Below are 20,133 nucleotides of genomic sequence, written 5' to 3'. Positions count from 1 at the left end.
TCTTTGCTCTTAATCTGACTCTCACTGTATGGGAGGACCAGTGTGTGTGTGTGTGTGTGTGAGAGAGTGAGAAGCAGAGTCAGTCTAACCTTTTATCATTTCAACAGTATCATAAAATATGCATAACATATTCCATTTTTTGGTCACTTTTATCCAAAGTGTCTCTCAGTAATAAAAGTGAACACTTCAAATAAGGTATCAATGGGACTTGGAGCCTTTAAAGACAATTTGAAGAACGTCTCGCTCCAGTAATTCCTACTATAGCTCCGGTTCAAAGTGAGTGTTGTGGCAGGACATTAAACTGTTACAGCGTGAGGATGAAACCCTGAAGGTGCCGACAGCAGACGAGTCACGACGTACGGCCCTTGATGTGGCGCCGTGTGTCACTTTGAAAGTGTTTGGAGCTGCGCGTTGATGTGATTATGGATGTTAACTGGGAGAGATTGACGTGAAAATACTTTGTGGAGAAATGCTTCAGTGTGGAAATGGATCTTCGCACATTGATTTAGCTGCTTTTTTTCCCCACTTTGTTTAAAAGGACTTCTGCGGGAGTGATTCTCTCTCAGTCTGCAGGCAGAAAGAAGCTAGCTGGGAATAGATTTCCAGAGTTTCCTCCTGGTGTTTGTTCTCCTCCTCACTTCTTCTAGACCAGGCTAATAAACTCATCTTTGTCACTCATTTGCACTGAGCACACCTGCTTTTACCAGGGTTTGAACTGGTTCTTGAAATCCTTGAAAATGCTTAAATTTAAATTTTGTATTTTCAAGGTTTAAAAAGTGCTTGGATTTTGGATGAAGTGATTGAAAATGCTTGAAACTCTTACTTTATTTCTCTTGCAATCTGACTATATCCATCTATAGACTATAGATAATCACATGTTCAATGTAAAAAATAATGAGTAGCCTATCTGAAAAGAAGAGCGTTCCTCCTAAAAGTGTAACACCATCTCTGTTGGTTTGGTTCAGTGAAATCTCCCCCTTCAGTATGCAAGTACTCATCTAAAACATGCAACTTACAACAGGTGTAAGATCCTGGAAAAGCTGGAAAATGGTCAACTTTCAAGCTTTTCCAGTGAAATTCCTTGAAAAATGCTTGAATTTGACCACTGCTAAAGTGTAAAAACCCTGTTTTACATTATATTTCATGACATGTCATTTAGCTGACGCTTTTGTCCAAAGCGACTTACAATAAGTGCATTCAACCTGATGATACAAGCCTCAGACCACAGGAAACAAGTAAGAACATAACTTTAAGAAACAACTGTAACCGCTACAGGAGTGATTTATAAGTGTAACACATACTCAACCTGGGAAAGACTGAGCTACTTTACCTCCCAGGGAAGGGCTCTGACCTCTGACCTCCACATCACTGTCCAGAACACAGTGGCTGTCTCCACCATGGCCGTTAAAAACCTTGGTGTGATTCTCGACAACCAACTGTCCCTTAATGCAAACATTACTGCTACCACCAGATCCTGCAGATTCTTGTTGCATAACATCAGAAGAATCCACTTGTTTCTCACTCAGAAGGCAGCTCAGATCCTGGTCCAGGTCCTGGTCATCTCAGTCCTGGACTACTGTAACTCCCTCATGGTAGGTCTGACTGCCAAAGCCCTCCGACCTCTGCAACTCGTCCAGAATGAAGCTGCTGGGTTGGTCCTCAATCAGCACCTCCTCCCTCCACTGGTTACCAGTCAATCAATCAATCAATCTTTATTTATATAGCTTAACTGAGTTTATACTTATTTTACCCTTTTATTTTTATTTTCTATCTCTAACTCTGTTTTTGGATTGAGTTTTTATTACTATTTTATTGTTTTACTGTTTTTAGTATTTTATTGTTTTTAATGTTTTTATTTATACCTATTTGTGTATGATTTTATTCTACTATAATAACTGTACAGCACTTTGGTCAACTGAGGTTGTTTTTATGAATAAAATTTAACTTGACTTGACTTTATTATAAACCGAGCAATAATAAACACACATAGCAAGCATTCCTAAATAATGACCTGAGCTGCCTTCTGGGTCAGAAAAAGGGGGATTCTCCTGATGTTGTGCAGCAAGAATCTGCAGGATCTGGTGGTAGCGGTGATGTTTGCATTGAGGGACAGTTGGTTGTCAAGAATCACACCAAGTTTTTTAGCGGCCATGGTGGAGACAGCCACTTCTTCATGCTGCTTCATTTTCATGGCTTTATTATAAACGGTAGCAATAATAAACACACATAACGAGCATTCCTAAATAATGACCTTGGGTCTGACTGCAGTGGGTACAGTGAAGATTGTGATTCCTGTTAACCTAAAGGTTCACTTCAGTCAAACACATTGTTGTGCAGCTGCATCATCTGTTATCTGTTTATTGTTTCTTTCATCTCAGAGCTGCAGGGTGGTTTCTCTCTCTCTCTAACCTTCAGGTCACATGATGTCTTGTAAATGTAAGTAATCCTCACAGTTATATTAAAGTATCTCTCCTGGAAGGCTGGATCTCTGTCATCCATGTTATTGTTTATGTGTTTATGAGATTGCTGCATGCATCTGGATCCTCAGATCTCTATAAACTGAACCTACTCATGTCTAAAAACAGAGCCTGATTATCTCTGCAGACAATAACACACATGCACTTTATGTCCTGTCATCCTGCTGCACATATTCTACTTCCATCTGCAGGTTGTGATAAGATAGAGAGCTCACACACACACACACACACACACACACACACACACACACACACACACACACACACACACACACACACACATCCATCCTTGTACTTCTATGTTTGTTTAAAAGAAGTAGGACCGGCCAAAATGTCCTCACTTCACAAAAATGTCCTCACTCTGTTTGTTAAAAAACATGGCTTGGTCCTCACTATGTAGGAAGTACAAGAACACACACACACACACACACACACACACACACACACACATCTTTGTACTTCTATGTTTGTTTTAAAGAAGTAGGACCGGCCGAAATGTCCTCACTTCACAAAAATGTCCTCACTCTGTTGGTTAAAAATGTGACCCGGTCCTCACTATGTTGGAAGTACAAACACACACACACACACACACACACACACCCTTGCACTTCTATGTTTGTTTTAAAGAAGAAGGACCGGCCAAAATGTCCTCACTTTGCAAAAATGTCCTCAGTCTGTTGGTTAAAAATGTGTCCCGGTCCTCACTATGTTGGAAGTACAAGAACACACACACACAAAAACACACAAAAACACATAAACACACACACACAAACACACACACACCATGCTGTTTGCAGCTTTAATAGTCATTTACTACATTAACAATTTCTACGCTGTATGTCTGTTATTTTAATAAATTGTACTTTTCGTTGAAAAAAATGCCATTCATAAGTAAACAAACTTTTGAGGGGTAGTATATATATATATATATCTTGTAAGAAATTAAATGTGTAGCCTCACATTCAGTAGCTGCAACATTAAAGCAATGAATTTTGAATAATTATACCATTATCCTGCAAAGAGCCATTCTGCCATTCTGTTTTGAAAGTAATACTTTAATATATAAGTCAACTGTGATGCAGGACTTTAACTTGTAACAGAGTATTTCTACATGCTAGTTCTGCTGCTTTAACTGAGTTTTATTGTGTTCATGTGCTTGTTTGTCTCGGGCCCATCATTAAACGATTTCCATCATTTAAGAAATAAAGTGAAACATGTGTTGAGAGATGAAAGTAGCTTCCTCCTGCCGCGCTGCTCTATAAATAGAGCTGTGGGTGCATGGTGCATGATAATTAGAGATATTGGCAGCGAGCTGCAGCCTGCGTTTCACTGCCGACTGACGCTGATCACAGTGGAGACTCGAGTCGAGTCAGGACTGGGAAGAGATCCAGGAGCGAGGCACCTCTCACCCAGCTGTGCTTACGCAACACACCAGCTCTTTTCAGCCTGAAATTAATCTCAAACAAATAAATACTATTTTCATGGTTTAATTATATCTTGTTTTAGCGTGTTTCCCAGCACGCTGTGAGAGCTGCAGCTTTTGAAATATTAGTCACAAAGCAGGATTTGTAAGGAGCAAGTGTTCCCGAGTAACAGACACGCAGGGGGCCGAGGGAGAGCGCCCAACCAATGTATTATTATTTTTAATTTACCTCCAACTGGGGGTGTGTGTGTGTGATCTTGTACTTCCTACATAGTGAGGACCGGGACACAGTTTTAACTAACAGAGTGAGGACATTTTTGTGAAGTGAGGACATTTTGGTCGGTCCTACTTCTTTAAAACGAACATAGAAGTATAGGGATGTTTGTATATGTGTGAGTGTGTGTGTGTGTGTGTGTGTGTGTGTGTGTGTGTGTGTTCTTGTACTTCCGACATAGTGAAGACCGGGACATGTTTTTAACCAAAAGAGCAAGGACATTTTTGTGAAGTGAGGACATTTCAGCCAATCCTACTTCTTTAATACAAACATAGAAGTACAAGTGTGTGTGTTCTTGTACTTCCTACATAGTGAGGACCGGGACACAGTTTTAACTAACAGAGTGAGGACATTTTTGTGAAGTGAGGACATTTTGGTCGGTCCTACTTCTTTAAAACGAACATAGAAGTATAGGGATGTTTGTATATGTGTGAGTGTGTGTGTGTGTGTGTGTGTGTGTGTGTGTGTTCTTGTACTTCCTACATAGTGAGGACCAGAACACGTTTTTAACCAACAGAGTGAGGGCATTTTTGCAAAGTGAGGACATTTCGGCCGGTCCTCACTTCCTTTTTTTGAGACAACCCTTTGTTTTAAGGGTTAAAGGTTACAATTAGGTTTAAGTTTAAAGAAAGATAATTAATTAACTAACTGAAACTGTAATTAAATTATAGTAAAAATGTGCTTCGTTTTCATCTTTGTCAACTTTTTTCATACATAATGAAGATGGATCAGACAAAGGAAATAAAGGCAAAATTTACTGTGACCTCTTTTAATCTCCCACCCAACAAATACCCCATTACAAAAAACTACAACTAATAAAAAATAAACTAAAACTAATGAAGAATTCTAAACTATTATAACCTTGCATGGGAATTCACTATTACAACGAGGGCCCTCACAAAGATAGAAGTACAAAAATGTGTGTGTGTGTGTGTGTGTGTGTGTGTGGCTAGAACCAATTTCAAGATTGAGAAGTGATGTCAACCAGCCAAGAATGCAATATTTTAATAATGCCGCCTGTAAGTCCTCTCCATGCTGACTCACTGACATTTAGCATTTTCAAAGGCTGGCCACATGGATCCTGCATACAGATGGTCTCACTGCTCTTCACAAATTAATCTAAAATAGTCTGAATGTGGGCCCGAGCACAGCGAGCCCAGCCACACACTGACACATGGTGTTACAGTATATACACTGTACACTCATCGCTGCAGAGACACCTCGGAGACGTCACCTCTCACGCTTTGTCCTGCTGCTTTTTGACTCATTTCAGCTGGTGGCGAGCTGATCCGACCCTCACACTGAAGATATTAACCTTCTTCTTATGTTAGCTTCCTGTTACTATCTCTTATGTTAACGGGTCGGTTTTAACACGTGTCTTAAATCAGTGGTTTCCAACCTTTTTCTTGAGGGACCCATAGTTTTTCCATTGTAAACTTTGGCAACCCCCCCATTGTCCATTGTTTCTATGAAGCCAAACTCAATGTGACTTTCATGGTACCCTCTCTTTTTCTTTTTGGGATATTCAGCATTCTCGTCCCCCTGACGCTTCGCCATTTTTCCATTAGCTCTGTGTTTCTATTGCTAGGTAAGGTAACCGCCAGGTGAGGTTACCGCTAGGTGAGACTAGCGCCAGGTGAGGTTACCGCTAGGTGAGGTTACCGCCAGGTGAGGTTACCGCTAGGTGAGACTAGCGCCAGGTGAGGTAACCGCTAGGTGAGGTTACTGCCAGGTGAGGTTACCGCTAGGTGAGACTAGCGCCAGGTGAGGTTACCGCTAGGTGAGGTTACCGCCAGGTGAGGTTACCACTAGGTGAGGTTACCGTAAGTTGAGGTTACTGCTAGAAGAGGTTACCGCTAGGTGAGGTTACCGCTAGGTGAGGTAACCTCTAGGTGAGTGAGGTAACCGCTAGATGAGGTTACCACTAGGTGAGTGAGGTTGCCGCTAGGTTAGGTTACCACTAGGTGAGTGAGGTTACCACTAGGTGAGTGAGGTTACCGCTAGGTGAGTGAGGTTACCGCTAGGTGAGTGAGGTTACCACAACACAAACATTATAGTTTTCCCCAGCGCATTTTATAATTGTTTACGTTATAAAGTTGTGTGGTACTTTTATGCAATTAAAACCTAAAACAGGTTGGTGCCGACCCGAACACAAGAGGAAGGTTGATTTGTACAGTGTGGTGGCCTGTTAATTTACTTTTACTGCTAAAACACTGTTGATTATTTCCAATTGACATGAGAATCAATAAGTCAAATCTATGATGCTGAAGGAGCATGAGTTTAATAAAAATTACATAATTCTGCACAGAATTTGTGCACACAGAAAACCAAAGACAGGACACAGCAGTAGGAGACATAAAGCCCCTTCTGATATCCAACCAGTCCTTTTATTCTGGCTCACGTTATCCATCGTAGCCTCCCATTATGGATCAGCTTTCAGCCATATAAGATGAACACAGTTCCAAGATACTGCTCAACAGAACCATGATTTATTTTAATATTGTCCTGAACTATCCCCTCCCCTTCTGTCTGCAGGTCAGAGCTGCTTCCCCAGTAATATTTCCTATTATGTCCATAATTCAGACCACTGCATTCCAGTAGAAGTGGATCATTTTAGAGTTGTTCAGACGCCCAAACAATGAGAGACTTGACACAAGATGCAGCCCTCAGACTAAGAAACTAGAAACAGAAAATGCTCTTAAAATGCCAATTCAATAAAATAAGAAAATATACCTATATTTAAAGGTTGTGTTTCTTCCACACCTCCAGCCTGTTTTATATAAAAAGCCTCATATTTTGACAGTCTTTTTGCAAATTCTGGGGTGGACTCTGCCAACACATCCATGTGCTCTTATTTTGAAAGCTACACGTGTAAATTTGATGGCCTCTCGCACATTCTAATGCCACTATTCCATCTGAATCATTGCATATTTTTATGAATTATTGTAAAGGAAAATAAAGGTTCTTCTATGTTTTATTTAAGGCGTCATATTTCGCCAGTCTTTTTGCAAATTCTGTGGTGGACTCTGCTAACACATCCATGTGCTCTTATTTTGAAAGCTACATGGTTTTTTTTGTGTTAATGTGTTTTTTGTAATTTTTGTGTGTTTATTGTATTTTTATTACGTTTTTGGTGTGTTTTGAATGTGTTTGTATGTGTTCTTTGTAATTTTGTGTGTTTTTGTGTGTGTGTTTGGTTTGTTTTTCATGTTTTATTGTGTTTTTTGTGTTCAAAATGTTGATCCAGAAAGTCAAAATTAAAAAATAATCAGGTCGTATAGGTAAGGTTGTGCTAAAAACAATGATACCAACACGTCATGGTAAAGATTTTTAAGTGGTTTACATACAGTCAGAATGAAAAGGAGTCAAAAACCGACAAAATGCCCCAAACTCCAAAGGGTTAATTAATGTGAATGCTTAGACTTCTAAGGGTTAAGACAATCTGATGTTAATGTGTAATTAATGGACTTGTAGCATCCCTGGCTGAATGATGGCCGAATCCTTTACAGATATTTCGCAAGATTTATTTATTCCAACGTAGCTCCACTTTGTGAATACACTGAGAGAGCTGTTTCAGACAGAGGGTTAGGGTTAGTTGTTAGGGTAGTATTCCCTTTTCTAGTTTTCTCTAAATGTAAAAAAAAAAACCTTTAAATGTTGATTCCAACAGTTTTCTTTGTGCCCACTGCTGGAAAGCTAGTCACAGTTGGCTTTGTGCACGTTGTGTGGGTTATTTTTTTGTTAATTGTACATTTTGTCATCTAGTGAAATTTGATACATTCAGTGTTTTAGAGAAAAAATCAACCATAAATATCAGGCAGGGCTCCAGCTCTACTTGTCGAAGCTACACACACACACACACACACACACAGTCTCTTCAGTCACATCCTTCAGAAAGAAAAGCAGAAACAACAACAACCCAGGAGCATCTGGACCACCGTTTGGGATTCCTCCAATCTGACCTCCCCCTCAATTTGAGGAGGCGTCTCGCTACGTGTGCCAGCAATCAGAGAGCATCTATTGAGCTCAGACCCACAAGTATTGTTTGTCCTTTCATCCGGCTGTCAGTAATGGACTGGCACAAACAATTTCAACAAAACTAATAGGTGGGACGAAAACGCCAAAGACGGCTGAATTGTGATTGAACGGTGATTTAGCACAGTAAAGATTACAGAGAATTCATATATGATTCAGAGTCCAGAGCTAGCTTACACTTCTGGTTGCCGATTTTTCGAACTGGGGGGACGAAGCTGTCACCAAATTATTTCAACTTAATTAGTTATTTTTCCACTCCATGCCTTAACCAAAATATGTTTTATGTAAGCATTTTTAAATTAATTGTAGTGTAAACAACAACCAACATATTAACATAAATACAAAGAAGTTTGTACATGAAATTCCCAGTGCAGCCAAACAAATTTACTGAGGATTTCATGAGGAAGACCCAAACAAAGTCTGGGTGTCCGGGAGCATGGTCCCCCGGAGAACATTTTTGCCCTAAAAGTTTAAATTTGGTGCCTCTTGCACATTCTAATGCCACTAATTTATCTTAATCATTGCATATTTTTTTATGAATTATTGTAATGAGGGTCCTGTTTGACTTAAAGCCACATATTTTGACAGTATTTTGCAAATTCTGTGGTGGATCCTGCTAACACATCCATGTGCTCTTATTTTGAAAGCTACATGTGTTTGCTTTTATTTTGAAGGCGGGTCTAACATGTTCATATTTTTTTATGAATTATTGTAAAGGATAATAAGGCTTCTTATATGTTTTATTTAAGGCGTCATATTTTGCAAGTATTTTTGCAAATTCTGTGGTGTATTCTGCTAACACATCCATGTGCTCTAATTTGAAAGCTACTTGTGTTTGCTTTTATTTTGACAAGTTCTTTCTGTATACTTAATGGGTTGTTTAATTAACACTGAAAGTTGGAACTTGGAGCTCGGAACAACGTTGAAAATTCTGACATTCATGGAGACCTTGAACGCACCATTAGCAGCCGGACACTCTATGTGCTGCAATGTAAATAATCCAACTAACGGAACATTAATCTTCTGTTTAACTGATTTGGGGGGACGGTGATGCTTCCTTTTCCCTCAGCGGGACTCTAACGAGCTCCTGTGACCCGGTTCTGCAGGTGTACAGTAAGTACAGTACAGGAAGTCTGAGCGAAGATTACTCAGGTGCTTTCAAAGTGAATCTGTGAGAAATAACCTCCACATCATGATCAATAAAAGCGGCGCTGTGCTGCGTCACAGTAATTACAGTCAGCAGGGCATTTCTTCACCGACGAGAGATTCAATTAGAACATTCAGAATCAGGTTAAAGCCAGTAAACAGGCTGGCTGTGAACCAGCCTCGTCCAGCTGGAACCTCTCATGGTTTCATACACCAAACTAGTTGTGATGAGTGAATTGTGACTTTTGTCCATTAATAAATACAGGTGCATCTCTATAAATAAGGGTTGGCAAGATGTCAAATGGTGTAACCACAAAAAATGATGAATATTAAATACTTCATCCACCTACATTGTATTTAAGTGGACTTATACATATAATTACTCAATTTTAAAAAAACATCGGTAACGCTTTATATTAAGGTCCTTGTAATAACCATTAATTAACAAGTAATAAGGCATTGTTCTCGCTTTAGATCCCTTTAGCTGCAAAAATCATAGTTAATTGTTAACAAGTGCATAGTTAACTTATAATAGATGAGCAATAAAGTATATTTTAATATCAATAAGCAAACAAAAGATTAATAAAGGCATGGCAAAGACATAATGGGTGGGTTATGGGTGTTTGTAATGCTATTATGAAGAATTATAAGATACTCATGAGGCTTTTATTAATGTTCTTATTATACATCTCTTATAGCCTGCTATAAGCTGTATTATAATGGCATTATTAACACTTATATAGGCTTATAAACACACAGTAATATTAATAAGCATTTTGTAAGGACTTACAAAGGCCTTATTACTTATTAATTAATGGTTATTACAAGGACCTTAATATAAAGCGTTACCAAAACATCAAATGATTATTTTTTTTTAGTATTTCTACATTTACACATTGCGTAAATATTGAGCAGAATATATTCTAAATACATTTTTTTCACAAAGTTATGTAAAAAAAATGTATATACCATAGTGTTGTAATGTAAACATGGATTGTATTTTTTCTCATTTTAGTTCACATTTATTTCCCTGTATATAACCAGATTTTTATGGGGAAAAATTACTGGTTACACCAATTGACACTGTGTTAGATCACGTCATTGACCCATAAATAAGAATATCATAAAAAAACTGTTTATTCATGTCAGTAATTCAGTTCAAAAAGGTGAAATAACACATTATAGAGATCCATTATACACAGTATGAAACATTTCATGTCTTCATTTATCTAACTTCTTCTAATTAGTCAAAGTCTTTCAATGGTTAGAGGCTAATAAGTCCGAATATTAATTCTGTAAGTTAAAGATCTGACATGTCACATAACTACCAAACAGAGCAGCTTGTCGTCTACCCACTGGTCTATTTTAACTATATGGGTGTACAGATGAACAAATTAATCCATATTTATTTATAATCCTTTGCCCTATTTCATCATGAAGAAGCAGAAGAAAATAAAAGCCTGAGTAACACGAAAACATTTGATGTGCTCTCTGCAGGAGTCTCCATGCAGCGCGTGGATTGCAGATGAAAAGATGAAAGTGGGGCAGCAGAGGAGGCAGTGATGTGATTTTGTAGAACAACAGAATGCAAAAAAGGTCAGGGAGGGTTGACTCCTTTCTGAGACAGAAACATATAAGAATCACTATTGTGTTGGCCGGGCGATGCATCCAAATACGGAAGATAAAAGCCGGTCCTGAATTATTTATACAATTTCCAATTTATACCATTTAGATTCGCTCAGGCGGCCGGAAAACACAAGGCAGGGGAAGTGAACAAATACTGCTCTCTCATCCTACATGAACAACTGCTGAGTAATGTCCTTAACCCCGAGTGCTGCTCTGCAGCTGGAGCTGACGGAGCCTCATGTGAGTGGTCCTGGAAAAGACAACACGTGTGCACAGTGGAGCTGGATTTAATAACTATAAACTGTAATAAACTATACTATATGCTCGTACGGAGTTGGGTAAATGGGCATGCGTTTACTCTGCACCTTATGCTGGAATATGCTACAGAAAGACTGGAAACTAACTGACTCCATTTCTTTGAGCACGCTTAAATCCAAACTGAGAATTATTGAGGCCAATTCCACAATATGCACTTGTTTCTCATAACGCATTTAAGGTCTGTGTCTTATGTAAATATGTAACTGTATTTTGTGTTTGCTGCCTCTTGGCCAGGGCTCCCTTAAAGAAAAAGAGGTTCTTAATCTAAATGGGATATTTCCTGGTTAAATAAAATTAAATAATAAATGTAAACATTTCTATGATGGAGGAGATGATCTGAGATATCAGTTTCTGCTATTTTATTTAAACATCAATCACTGTTTTGTCTTTTAGTTTAGTAAATTACTTGTTTTACAGTCTATTAGTGTAGATCCTGGTATTAAAATGTTTGTTAAATTCTTGTTAAAGGATTTTCATCCACACAAACACTCAGGTTTTTCAGGCGTATTGTGTTTTGCATGTGTGGGAGTTCCTCAGGGCTCTGTTCTGGGTCCTCCTTCATATCAGCTGCATTGTTCTTTTGCTGCCTGCTCTGTTGGTGGTGTGAATTTAATAACTATAAACTAGTGATTGATTAATTCATATTTCTATGACGGAGGAGATGATCTGAGATATCAGTTTCTGCTATTTTATTTAAACATCAATCACTGTTTTGTCTTGTAGTTTGGTAAATCACTTGTTTTACAGTCTGTTAGTGTAGATCCTGGTATTAAAATGTTTCAAACACTGTTAAAATAAAGGCTTTTTCATTTATTATCCTGCTTGATTGCTGGACACCCACACAGACACTCAGGCTTTTCAGGCGTATTGTGTTTTGCATGAGTAGGAGTTCCTCAGGGTTCTGTTCTGGGTCCTGCTTCATATCAGCTGCATTGTTCTCTTGCTGCCTGCTCTGTTGGAATTGCAGCACATTTTTTAAATAACAAGTGACAGCATGTGTGCACAGTGGTGCTGGATATAATAACTATAAACTATTGCTTGACAAATTAACATTTCTACGATGAGGAGATGATCTGAGATATCAGTTTCTGCTATTTTATTTAAACGTCAATCACCGTTTTGTCTTTTAGTTTAGTAAATTACTCGTTTTCTAGTCACTGTTAGTGTAGATCCTGGTATTAAAATGTTTTAAACATTGTTCAAATAAAGGATTTTTCATTTATTATCCTGCTTGATTGCTGAACACCCACACAGACACTCAGGCTTTTCAAGCTGATTGTGTTTTGCATGTGTGGGAGTTCCTCAGGGCTCTGTTCTGGGTCCTGCTTCATATCAGCTGCATTGTTCTCTTGCTGCCTGCTCTGTTGGAATTGCAGCACATTTGCCAAATAACAAGCGAAAGCATCAGACCGAGGCCATGACTGATGCACTGGATCATTTATATATCCAGAAACTGACAACTTTTCACTGTGTTTTCAGTAAAAACATCAGTTTTTAGTAGTGTCACTCACCCAGCAGCTTACAGTGTTGTTATGTTTGTTAGAGTGGAGCTGACTCTGTATACTCAGTAGTTGTTATGCTGCACTGGAAGGTGTTTGTCCCTGATTGGATCAGCCAGTTTACCAGCATGAAGGGGACAGAATAAGCCTGTGTGCCCTCCTCGGTGCTAATTAGCTGCGAGTTATGAAAAAGGTAGAATCATGTGGATTTTGGATTAATTAGTGTCGATTAGCTAATCTTTCATCCCTGTTAGGTTGCAGATAACTATTATCCAGGGCTGCATTACAGCTCATTTTATTGAATTTCCTTCTGACCATGACAGTGGGAGTTATTGAGTTTTGCAGTTCAGGAGGAAACTGCAAAAAACATGAAGCTTACCAAGTATTTTCTTCTTATAATTTAGCTACTGACATACATACTAACGTGTCTTTTTGTAACAAAATGAGTGAATAACCTCTTCACAGGGATTTCAGTCTTGTGTAAAGACTTCTCTTTAGGATTGACATTGTGAGCTTTTTCATGCTTTTCAATCTATTCAACTGTTGAATATGATGAGTTTTTACCTAAAATATTGGCTCCAGTTGAGAGTTTTAGTTCCACGTAGTTCAAAAGGTATTTCAAAAGCATTTTCTACCATCAGTATCTACCCACAGATACTGAAATGAGAGAAAAACATGCTCGTTTCAAGTATTACTGGCTTATTTTAATGTTGTACAGTCGGGCTTTTCAAGCCAGAATTGCTTGAAATAAGTATTTTTGGACTTATTTTAAGACATCATTGGTTTTTCCAGTATCTAGATATATTTACTTATTACAAAGAAACATTTACTTACTGCAATGGCAGATAATTTTACTTGTTTCGAGCATGTATTTGCTTATTTCTAGCTATTTATTTATCATTTTTTGCCAGTTGGTTTTTGCAGTGTTGGGTATTGTTCTGACTATTATTAATACTCACTAATAACAGGATGAAAACAGCTCTGAAAGGATCCATGCATTGGTTCTGTGTGTTGCACTGTGTCCAGCCAGAGACTCAAAGCTCATATCCACAAAACTTAACAATGCTGGCCAACCACTGTGGACACCATTAGCTGTGAATTGCTGTGACAAATTTGCCAACTTCATTTCATGCATCATGGTAAATCATGAAACCACATCGATAATAACCATCATTCGCTATAACGGCCTTGAGAATAATTGCCTCGGAGGTTGAGGAAAAATGAGTAGTTAACTTCTCATTTGGCGCCGGGCAGTATCGGCGGCTCCTGGCTGTGGGCGGAGGAGCATCACGGCCACTCTGAGTCACTCTCGGATGCAAGTCACCCACTGCACGGCGAGCTTTTACTGCAGCCGAGGAGGTAAAAAAATCATTCCTGAAACCACACTAATGCACATCCTGTGTGTGTGTTGGTGCCTGAGGGAGACTGAGACTTAGAGAGGGAGACTTCACTTAATAATTACCAAATAAACCAATAAATTAGCTGAATAGCTCTGCTTCAGAATAGGTGGGATCAGCTCAGTGATGCATCCTGGGATATCTTCTGGATTCATGAAAGCAAAATCAGATCCATGTTGTTTATTTAAAATGCTTTCAATCCATTAAGCATTTTCAGCTTCGGCTGCAGGAACTAATGAATAAACAAGATAAAGTCGACACACTGCAAATTATTTGTTTAACTACCAAGATTAAAAAATTACACTGGAAAAATGTCCCGTTGTTTTTGTAGAAATGTCAACATCTTTACAGAACAACTTGCAAATTTTACATCCTAAAACTGTAATAATTTTTTAAAAAAATTAAGAAAAATCAAGGTTGTAGATTATACCGTGAGACTACAATTTTTTTTTCTTTAATTGTTCTTTATAATATATAATAATTATTAAAAAATAAATTACATGCCATTAAATGTGTCTCATTAAAAGTTTAAATGACAGAAGTTACTGCTAATTTTAACAGGATGATGCTGCTTTTATACTTATTATTTATGCAAAATGTACATGCATGCATGATTTTGCTTATTGTACACTGAATACCAGTAACATTTACAAGTTGTTCTGTAAAGTTGTTTACATGTGTATTGTATTTTTTGCAGAATTATTCTGGTAACCACAGCTGACAGTTTTTTTCTGTAAAAGTAACTGTTTTTTTTTACAGTTTAGATTTAGAAGTGTGAGATAATGCATCTTCTTTTAAGAGTTAATTTCTTATTTTAAGTGTTCAACATGCTTCTTTCTAGATTTAATAATCTTAATTTCAGAAATCTTGTCAAGGTAAATTATCTGTCCATGCAACAAGATCATTTCCCTCAGATTTACTGTTTTATCTGGTTTTCCGACACCTTTTTTGCAGTGTAAATTCTGTGGTGGATTCTGTTAACACATCCATGTGCTCTTATTTCTAATTTATCTTGTTTAACAGTTAATTTCTTATTATCTGTCCATGCAGCAAGATAATTTCCCTCAGATTTAGTGTTTTCATCTTGTTTTTAGACTAAACACCTTTGTTGCATTGCATGTGATGCACTGATGAGAGCAAACCTTTCAGCACCGTGCATGAATTTATATTTCTCTGTGTGCCAACAGCTCGTGTGGCAGCACGTGTGCTTCGATATGCAACAGAGCCGCGGCCGGCCCTGGCTAAGTGCTGGAAAAGGAATTATAAATGAAACAGAAGGAGAAGCCCTACCGAAGGTGGGGTAATTTGATTTATCTTTTATTATTGTTCCATCCTCCGGTGTTATCGTGGTTTCTTCTCCGAAAATGGGAAATGTGATAAATATTGATGTCCTTTACAGGAAATGCAGCCAGGCATGTGTGAGACGCGGGCCGGCCCTATCTATCACGTCTTCCCCTGCATGTGTGTGTGTGTGTGTGTGTGTGTAACTGACCCCCCAATAGCAGAAGCATCAGCCTGCCTGAAAGCTCTTTATGAAGCTTGTTAGCACAAACTGAGTCCCTCTCTGTCCCCTTTGTCTCTGGCTTCATATCTTCACCTTCTCGTCATTATTTTCACCACCAGTTTCTCTTTCTTACATTCCCAACATCTCTCTCTCTCTCTCCCCCTCTAACCATCTCTTTTTACTCTCTTCCCTGAAGAGTTCACAGAGACAAGAGAGAGAGATGAACAGAGAATTAATAACAAGACAGCAGTGCAGATAAAAGGGAAGAAGCTCATCCAGCATTCAGAGGAGACCGAAATAGCAACATCAACTTTACCTCCTGCTTCCAGCTGACAAAGTGAAAAAAGAAAAGGAAATGAATACGGCATCGTCATGTATATATGATGAGCATTATATATTCCTAAGGATAACAGTGATTATAATGAATCTACATGTTCTTCTGCACATGCCTGTGAGTCAGAGTTGTTTGTCACAAGGCCCATCAGGTAATCAGACAAATCAACATGGCGGGAAGCTGCAGTTTCTCATTCTCACCCCCCTACTTCAGCTCAGGAGGTCTCTCACAGAATATGTGTAGGTATGCATGCAGACGAGCATCCAAATATAGAATAAGTCCCACCTTATCGCATCACACCTACATAAGCACATGCGAGCACGCATTCACACGTTCTCTCAGCAGCACGTTAAATTAAATCCTGACATTTCTAATGAGCTTCCACCTCCACAACCAGACTTTTTATCCCCCTATTATTCCTGTCAGCAGCTCACAAACGGACAATTCCAACGCTATCTCTGTCAGGTAGAGCCATGCAAAGTTGTCTCCAAGGGGATAGGAGCTGGGAAAAAATAACAGCAGATCAATAGTAAGTACCAAGTGGAGCATTTTTCCCTCCAGCCGGTTAGAGAGCACGAGCATCGCTGCTGGTGTCGGCACACATTTCTAATTCCTGTCCCCACTCTCTCTCACTCTCTCAGCCAGCCCATCCTCATTTTCTCCCTCTCTCCATGTCCTAAATAGCTTGCTCTGCTTCATTTAACTGCTCCACTATCCCATAATGTGTACTGCTTGCACCTGTCAATATGTTATGAGAAGCAAATCAGGTAGGAAGTGCAAAGAAAAGCAGACGGATATATATATATAGAGAGAGAGAGAGGGAGAGGGAGAGAGAGAAGGTATAATGATAAGATATCCTTACCAGAAGCCAGAAATTGCTTGCTTCATTCCACGGTGGCTGCTCATTAAATCCAAGATAGTGTGGAAAGGATTGAAGATTCCATCGAGATGCTGCCCCGAGAGGAGGGAAATGACACTCTTAATAGAATAGGAGGATTTTTTTTTTTTCTAAAGTGTTGTTAAAATGTGGCAAATATGCACATAAAAGGAGAAGGATGTGATATCCAAGTCCAGAGCACTTCACGAGTCCTTCCCGTCAGCTGGAGAAACCACACGTGTGTGTATACACACCGACACATGCGGTTGACACACTCACACACACACACATATATATAAATATATATATAGAGAGAGAGGGAGGGTGTATCCTGTGTTAGTCTCAGCGAGGCTGAAAGATTGAGGGAGAATGAAGGAGGGATGGAGACGGAGAGAAAGAGAGACACAGCAGAAAGGGAGGGGATGAGGAGAAGGGCAAGGTGGAGGGAGGAGCTGCAGTATGTGATGAGAGATTGAGAGAAAAGAGGAGAGAGGAGGGGAGGGGAGAGTCTCTCCATCCCTCCTTATTTCTGCCTCAATTTAAACTGCAGTGTGATGTGCACAGACGTAACACAGTCAGGAGTTAATGAAATTATTTTGACCATATCTCCGTCTGAAAAGGACTGCGGCGGGTTTTAAACGGGGATGAAAGCGAAACAACAATCAGATGTGTTTGTTGCATCCCGACACTGAGTAATGTCTGCTCTTCCTCGTGCACAAAGACGAACTGATAAATAAGACAGGAAGATGGCTGAGGAAGATGAGGAGGGAGGAAAAAGGAGGAGGAGGAGGAAGATGCACCGGGAAGACACTGGAGGCATAGATATCAAAATGACCAAAAAAAGACAGAAAATTACTAAGAAAAAGACATAAAATGACCAAAAAAAATACACAAAATGAGAGAAAAAAGACACAAAATGATCAAAAAAGACACAAAATGACCCAAAAAGACACAAAATTACCGAAACAAATAAATTACCAAAAAAAGAAACAAAATTACCAAAAAAGACACAAAATTACAAAGAAAAGACACAATTATTTTAAAAAAAGAAACAAAATGATTAAAAAAAGACAGAAAATAATTTAACAAGACACAAAATTACCAAAAAAGACACAAAATTATAAAAAAAAAGACAGAAAATTATTTTAAAAAAGACACAAAATCACCAAAAAAGACACAAAATTATTTAAAAAAAAGACACGAAATTATTAAAAAAGACACAAAATTACCAAAAAAGATACAAAATTACCAAAAAAAGACACAAAATGACCCAAAAAAGACACAAAATGATTATAAAAAGACAGAAAATTACCAAAAAAGACAGAAAATTACCAAAAAAAGTAATTAAAGGGACCTTCTTCACAACATAATAAAGTTCCATTCATATAAAATTCACATTAAACTTTCATATCAAGGTGGGGGCCACAAAATATCACCACGAGGGCCGCAATTGGCCCGTGGGCAGCGAGTTCAAGACACATGTTATAATTTTTAATTTAAACTGCAGTGTGATGTGCACAGACGTAACACAGTCAGGAGTTAATGAAATTATTTTGACCATATCTCCGTCTGAAAAGGACTGTTGTTTCGCTTTCATCCCCGTTTAAAATCAGCTGCAATCAGATGTGTTTGTTGCATCCCGACGCTGAGTAATGTCTGCTCTTCCTCGTCAAAGACAAACTGATAAATAAGACAGGAAGATGGCTGAGGAAGATGAGGAGGGAGGAAAAAGGAGGAGGAGGAAGAGGAGGAGGAAGATGCACCGGGAAGACAGCCAGACAGATCTAAACACACCCTGAGACAGAGCCGGGTACTATATCACCTCATATTAGCCAACTCTACAAGAAACTATCACAGTCACCTTCATCTGACCGTAGTAACCACTAATCTGACTGTAGTAACTCTCATCTGACCATAGTAACCACTAATCTGACTGTAGTAACCACTAATCTAACTGTAGTAACCACTAATCTGACTGTAGTAACCACCAATCTAACTGTAGTAACCACTAATCTGACTGTAGTAACCCTCATCTGACTGGAGTAACCACTAATCTGACTGTAGTAACCACTAATCTGACTGGAGTAACCACTAATCTGACTGTAGTAACCACTAGTCTGACTGTAGTAACCACTAATCTAACTGTAGTAACCACTAGTCTGACTGTAGTAACCACTAATATGACTCCAGTAACAACTAATATGACTGTAGTAACCACTAATCTGACTGTAGAAACTACTAATCTAACTGTAGTAACTGTCATCTGACTGTAGTAACCACTAATCTGACTGTAGTAACCAATAATCTGACTGTAGTAACCACTAATCTGACTATAGTAACCACTAATCTGACTGTAGTAACCACTCATCTGACTATAGTAACCACTAATCTGACTGTAGTAACCACTAATCTGACTGTAGTAACCACTAATATGACTGTAGTAACCCCTAAAGTGACTGTAGTAACCACTAATCTGACTGTAGTAACCCTCATCTGACTGTAGTAACCACTAATCTGACTGTAGTAACCCTCATCTGACTGTAGTAACCACTAAACTGACTGTAGTAACCACTCATCTGACTGTAGTAACCACTAGTCTAACTGTAGTAACCACTAATCTGACTGTAGTAACCACTAATCTGACTGTAGTAACCACTCATCTGACTGTAGTAACCACTAATCTGACTGTAGTAACCACTAATCTGACTATAGTAACCACTAATCTAACTGTAGTAACCACTAATCTGACTGTAGTAACCACTAAATTGACTGTAGTAACTCTCATCTGACTGTAGTAACTACTAATCTGACTGTAGTGACTACTAATCTGACTGTAGGAACCACTCATCTAACTGTAGTAACCACTCATCTGATTGTAGTAACCACTAATCTAACTGTAGTAACCACTAATCTAACTGTAGTAACCACTAATCTGACTTTAGTAACCACTAATCTGACTGTAGTAACCACTCATCTGTAACCTATTAGTAACCACTAATCTAACTGTAGTAACCATTAATCTGACTTTAGTAACCACTAATCTGACTGTAGTAACCACTGATCTGACTGTGGTAACTCTCATCTGACTGTAGTTACTCTCATCTGACTGTAGTAACCACTAATCTCACTGTAGTAACCACTAATCTGATGGAAGTAACCACTAATCTGACTGTAGTAACTACTAATCTAACTGTAGTAACCACTAGTCTGACTGTAGTAACCA

The 20,133-nt window shown here is 38.6% G+C and overlaps 1 protein-coding gene across 2 annotated transcripts in view; it reads right to left on the bottom strand.

Annotated features, from left to right (window-relative positions):
* lingo1a (leucine rich repeat and Ig domain containing 1a) overlaps positions 1–17,225 on the bottom strand; it is a 217,382-nt gene extending 200,157 nt beyond the window's left edge. For both annotated transcript variants that reach the window (XR_009394501.1, XM_059334531.1), the window contains exon 1: positions 16,896–17,225. The gene's annotated coding sequence lies outside the window, so the exon portion shown is untranslated. The remainder of the gene's footprint in view (positions 1–16,895) is intronic.
* Positions 17,226–20,133: the final 2,908 nt, after the last annotated feature.

Source organism: Centropristis striata, chromosome 6, assembly GCF_030273125.1.
Source record: "Centropristis striata isolate RG_2023a ecotype Rhode Island chromosome 6, C.striata_1.0, whole genome shotgun sequence".
Classification (NCBI taxonomy): domain Eukaryota; kingdom Metazoa; phylum Chordata; class Actinopteri; order Perciformes; family Serranidae; genus Centropristis; species Centropristis striata.
The sequence above is the reverse complement of the archived record's forward strand: the minus strand, read 5'-3'. Positions and strand labels throughout refer to the sequence as shown.